Source organism: Phoca vitulina, unplaced genomic scaffold (genome assembly GCF_004348235.1).
Source record: "Phoca vitulina isolate PV1807 unplaced genomic scaffold, GSC_HSeal_1.0 scaffold6, whole genome shotgun sequence".
In the NCBI taxonomy this organism is placed as follows: Eukaryota; Metazoa; Chordata; class Mammalia; order Carnivora; family Phocidae; genus Phoca; species Phoca vitulina.
In genome coordinates, this window is record NW_022589709.1 from 30,869,518 (window position 1) to 30,875,811 (window position 6,294).

The 6,294-nt window shown below is 39.2% G+C and overlaps 1 pseudogene; it reads right to left on the reverse strand.

Annotated features, from left to right (window-relative positions):
- On the reverse strand, positions 1 to 2,998 carry LOC116632005 (annotated as a pseudogene).
- Between the last annotated feature and the right edge of the window lie 3,296 nt (positions 2,999 to 6,294).

Below are 6,294 nucleotides of genomic sequence, written 5' to 3' on the forward strand. Positions count from 1 at the left end.
TTTCCTCTGTTGGCTTCTGATTCATGTCCTTATCTAAAACGTGTTTCTGAGGATTTTTCTTCAGTCTTCTTCTTCTCCTTCTTCTTTATTTCTGTGCTTGGAAATTTTATTGGTCCTGGAGAAAGGAAGGCATGCAGGCCCCACCTCCTGCACAGAATGACAATACTCTCACTGCTTCCTGTTGCAGTTGATGGGAAGCTTCATACGCTAGGGGAAGACCAGGAAGGACTTGAGCTTGGGCCCGGGGCCAAGGCATGCCACATAGGCAGAGAGCAGGGGGAAGGAGTCCAAGCAGCCGGGGGCCAGGACCTGGTGAATCAGCGGCAAGTTCAACAAGGTGTAGTCCGAGAAGGAGATCTAGTTGCCTACGATAAAGACGTGCCCCTCCCTGGTTCTGGGACAGCAGGATCTCAAAAGGCTTCAAGTGCCCTGGTCGTGCCTTCATATACCCCTCCTTGCCTGCTTTGTGGTTGGATAGGTAAGGATGAGGTATTTGCAGTGGAGATCCTCCACGGGGACATTCAGCATGTCCACCAGGGCGCCCTCCCACTGGTCCTTCCCATAGAGCACAAGGGGCTGGCCCAAGTATTGCAGGATGGCAATGGACTGGTACAGGGTCAGGTCTCCATCCTGGAACTTGGGAAGCTTCCCGGGTAAACAGGAGGACTTGAGTGAGCTCTGCAGCCAGGTCTCCTTGGTCACCATCTCTTCCTTCCAGCTCTGACCCTGGTCAGCCAGCAGCATGCTCATGGCCTCATGTCGCTCTCCAACAGGCAAGGAGACAACACTGTAAGGTGCCGTGGTTGCAGCGCCCACAGCGCTGGCGGTGGTGGTGGTGGCGGTGGCAGGGCTCTCTTCAGTCTTCTTCTATCTCTACACCTCTACAGATCTTACCTACTCTGATGCTTTGTAAACTGGCAGATGTACAGATACACAGGAATAATAAATTTAAGGAATATATTCATAGAAAAAAACATGCATATTCATGTCATATTTATAGTATAGGTTCCTTTTAAAACACAGCTCAAAGGGGTTTTAATGCAAACAGTGTATTGGGCAAATGCTCCCAGGGAGTAGAAGTGAGGAACCAGGGTGCCATAAACTGTCTGTGTCCCTCCAAAATTCATACGTTGAAACCTAATCCTCAGTGTGATGGTATTTGGAGGTGGGGACTTTGGAAAGTGATTAGGTCATGAGGGTGGAGCCATCATGGTTGGATGAGTGTCCTTATGGAAGAGCCCCAGAATGCTCCCTGACCTTCGACACCATATGAAGACATGGCAAGAAGACGGCTGTCTTTGAACCAGGAAGCAGGTCCTCAGCAGACACCAAATCAGCTGGTGCTTTATTCTTGGACATCTCACCTTCCAGAACTGTGAGAAATAACTGTTTGTTGTTCATTAGCCCCCTAGTCAATTCTATTTTGTATTTAAAGATATGTTTTTAAATTGACTGTTTCTGTGGAGACTGAGTGCTCAGTCCCACCTGGAGTATCTGAGGAAATTTACCATAAGGTCTCCAGATCCAAGCAATGTAAAGAAGAAGCAATTACTCATCAGAACTGACCCTCCACTGAGAGTTTTTCCATGAGTGATAAACTCCTTGAACTTGTGGGTTGCACATGTGAATTTTCAGTTAGCTGCCAGAGATGACCCAAAGCATGTGCCAGAAAAATACTCAAGTAGTATGCAAAAAGCAATGCATGCTTGATATTAGGCACAGTCCGCACAATATTGTTTGCTAAACCAATGACTAGAATGAGTCATGAGGCAGTGAAGAAATGAAGTAGTGCACAAGGTATTTAATATAGTCCTTCTAGCATACCACTTGCGTAGGCTGGTGCCCTCCATTAATTCCAATCCATAACCAACTCTCCAAATTGTCAGATAGCTGTAAGCTTTACAGAAGAGGATTAGTTTGGCAACGATAGTCCTAGCACCTGTAAATCATTCCTAGTCATAAATGATATTCATCATCTCCTCTCTCAGAGTTCCCTCACTTCAGCTAGTGTGGGTTTCTTGTCTAAGAGGTGACCCAAATCTTCAAGGAATCTGAGCACTTAGTTGACTTCTCCGTGGTGGACCTGGATTGCTGTAATTTTCCATTCAGATTTATGTCTGCGCACTGAAGCAACAAGAGATTTCCAGTGAATCTTCTGGGTCCCAGATACAGTTCCCTCTTTCCCCATCATATAACACCAACTCTATCTGTCATGATCAGTGTCAATTACTCCTGCCAGTATGATAACTCCTTTCTTTGCCTATTGGCTCATTGCTACCTTCAAGTTTAGTGGGATCTTTATTGTGTCCACTGGAAAACAAAACAAAACAAAACAAAACAAAACAAAACAAAACAAAACATTCCCACATTAGAAATCAAGACTTATAATCTAATGGAATTTGAATTGTGAATACCAGAAACAAAAATTTCTAAAATGAATTGACAGAAGTAATGAAAAAAAGAGCCAATGGTACTTTTATTACTTGATTACAGGACTGGCATTCTAGATATTAGGGACACGGCACCATATATTGGCCATTAGTTTAATGGATATTACACACCTTAAAAGATAGCATACCAAAACTGAGTGGTGTCCTGGCTCTGAGCTGTCATTTTACTGAGCAGTTAAGGGTTATTCTATTATCACATTAGGTTAACACTTTGTGGCGATAGGGTGTAGAATGAAACAAGTAGATTCCATGGTAATGGTAATTCATGCACTGCCTCACCTACTTTGCCATAAAATTGTCTTGTTAGCCTAAGGAAACTGATGATCCCATTCTAATGAATTAGGGATTTTTTAAGACCCAAGATGATATAAGGTTGGCAAAGTACTGAATGTAGGAAAGCAAATCCATATCGAGAATTATGTTGATTCTGGTAATTATAAATTGCTGTCTCCTCCAGGGTTGAAAAGGTCTAATTTGAAAGGGTCCAAAAATTTCACCTTTCATCATTTCAACATACCTCCAAATCGTTCAGCTTGAGTTAGAACCATGTTGAGGGCCCACACTGATTGCTGCCATTGATAGGTTATACATTTATCAGGGGCAATAACTAATCTATCTTAGTGAGAAGGAATCCACACTGTTGGGCCCATGCATAGTTCCATCTCAGCAACCATGGACAACTTGTTCATGGGCCAATTGGACAAACACTACACTGGCTGAGAAATGAACTGATGCTCATCAGCAGGATGGCCCATCTTGTCCACCTAGTAATAAAGGCTTTTTGTCTCTGTCAGCCATTAATATGAGACAAATAATAATCTACAAATTTTATCCCAAATCCATCTGAATGTAATACTCCAGACTTCCTTTTTTTCCTATGTTCCAATCTTTGCCTCTCTAGGTCCCTATTCAACTACTCAAATCATATGTCACTTTGATTCAGAATAAATGACCAAGCATACTACTCCCAACTTTACTCACTGGGAGGGTTTCCGCTTACCACTGTCCTGTAGGACCACACTTGGATTGAGCAGAAGTATAGTCAGATGTACATTTTCAGAATCTACTGAAGCTGACTTATCTGAGACTTAGACATGAATTTTCCCTCTGTCACTTGGTCCTAGGGAACCTCCTTAGAGGCCACAGATTTGAGCTGAAGGATAAACAATGGTTCAATAGAAGTAATTGATATGGAATTTTGCACCACCAATTTGTATAACTTATGTGTGTATCCTAGACTGACTTAAGCCCTATCCTGGATCATTCAGGGAATTCAGATAGTGTACTGGTGTCATATAACAGGTAGAGCAGAAATAGCAATATTAAGGACAATAGGATTGAGTGACTATTGGTAAGCACCATAACTGATGCTCTAGAAAAATATAATAAATAGCTATTGCTAATTAACAGCAATTGAAAAGATAGAGAAAGGGACTCCCTGGGAGTTCACACAGATATATTGTTCCATTGAGGAGGGAACAAAGAAAAAGCTGAGGACTAGATCCAAAACTTAATCATCTGAATAACTCAGCTCCAAAGAAGGTAAAATCCTCAACCAAGGAAGCTTGTTTTATCAAAATCAGGGCCATGTTTGGGGAAAAAAATCAGGGACACATAGATTGACACCTCCCCAAATATTGAATTTGTAGCTTTTAAAGTGTTCAATAGCAACATAAGGCTAATGACTATTGACTTAGACTGCATGGTTCAAGAACATCCTACTTTAATAGTTTGTGGGGGAATTTTCACAGTCAACAATCAGGTTATGTCTACAGAGGAAGGAGCTCAGGACTACAGACAAAAAGGCCTGGCTTAACCCTGGTTCTCTCATTTATTTGCTCTGAAATCTCTAATTTTCAAATTATCTGTTAACTGCAGAGAGTAATAATATCTTCAAGGAGATTAACACTTAGATATGCTAAAATGTAATAATTGATAGGAAATAATTTTATGGTGAGGATTTATGATATACTATACACTGAAGGTACTTGATATTAGAAATATTGTAAAAAACTATTGTCTTATAACAAATAAATTATACAAATCTTAACATATATATTAATGTATGTTCATGACAAAATAGAATACAGAAACCTTGATTTTCCAAGATAATTTTACCACGTGTTTATAACATTAAATAATATACAGTTTATTATGCATGGCTTAAATTTAATTAAAGTAGAATCATACTTTATGTATCATCTTACTACTGGATTTTTCTCTTAGTATATGTATGGCCTGTACTGATGTTGATGCATATAGCACTCTGATTCATTTTCACTACTATTTAGTATTCTGTTGTGTGAATGTAAATTTTAAAATTCTGTCTGTTGGAATATTCAGATGAAAGAATGATTTTCAGACAACATCCTGCCTCTAGCCTTCCAGATGCAAAGCTGAAGCTTCTCTGCATGTGTCAAGATGTACTCCATGTGCACACCTGTATGTCTCAACTCAAAAAGTTCTGTTAATTACAGGTTGATCCTCCAGGTAAATATTTTCCTTACAGCAAACATTTAATTCCATTTCACTCCAGAGGAAACAGGGTATTTCAAAGAGAAGTTGCACTCAGGGTGACTAGGACCCTGACTGTATTAAATGATAGCTATTATAGATCTCAGTGCAGTTTTCTACTACTCTTGGCTTATCAACCCTTCAGGAACTTGTATCTTTTTGTTTCTTGAATTGCATTTCTTGACTTAAATTTTATGAACCAAACCATATGTTCTAGCCATACTAAAATTTTTTTAAGCACCATCCTTTTCCTGTTTCCTCTGGCCAACCCCTTTTAGCTAGAACACCCTTTCAGACACCCACTACATATTAGCTGGCTAGCGTCTACTGATCATTTGGGTCCAGGCTCAAACATCAATTCATATTTCCCATTTCAAAGCACTGTCCAAACTTTATTATTATTACTTATTTAATATTCTCTCTACTTCGCAAAACTGTTGACAGCTTGGGGACAGAGATTGTATTGTATCAGTTCTGTTAGGACTAGAGTGCCTCTCATAGTACCCAATACCTAGTAGGTTTGTGATACCTTTAGTTGGATGAATTATTTAACTACTATATTTAGTTGATTCCAAGGCACACATATTTTAAATTCTAACACGTCTAAAGTCAGAGTGCTGCTTAGAATTCGTCATGTTTATAGATTAATTGGAAGATTTGTTTTGTTTTGTTTTAATTTCACCTAAAATAATGAAGAGTCTTACAAGTGAGGAGGTATTTGATTCTACAAAAAGATGGTACTTAATGACGAAAATTCTTGGAGTTTGAAGTTATCTTCTCAATGTAGTGTTTGACATTTAATAAATGATAAGTGTACTAGTGATGTCCAAATGAGTGAATTATTAGCCATCAATTAGCGTTGACCAGATCCTTTCTGACTCATTTGTATTCTCAAGAGAAGTTGCTTAACTATTTCCTTCATGCTGCATTAGCTTGTTCTTATTCCACAAATTTCTATAGTCCCAAATTTTCATCAGCGGGATCTCAAACTATCTTGGTGAGAACATAATGTATTAATATCACCAGGTTGTCCACAAAGAACATCTTTCCAGCTTGAGAAAGAAACATAAGTTAGCTCTAGCCAGCCAAGAAGTACATTCTTTAGAGAACTTAACCCTAAAAATGTAAAGTGTCCTTCCATATATAATCAAAAATAGAAACACTACTATGTAGTAAAATAATTGTAAGAAAGTAAAATAAGTCTCTAAGATGGATTTATACTTTTTTTTAAGTCAATTATCAAATTCTAAAAAAAACAACAACAAAAACTGTGTCCCCATCAAGCTGGCTATCTTCCTACTGAGTAATCTAGCATTGGCCAAAACCCTCA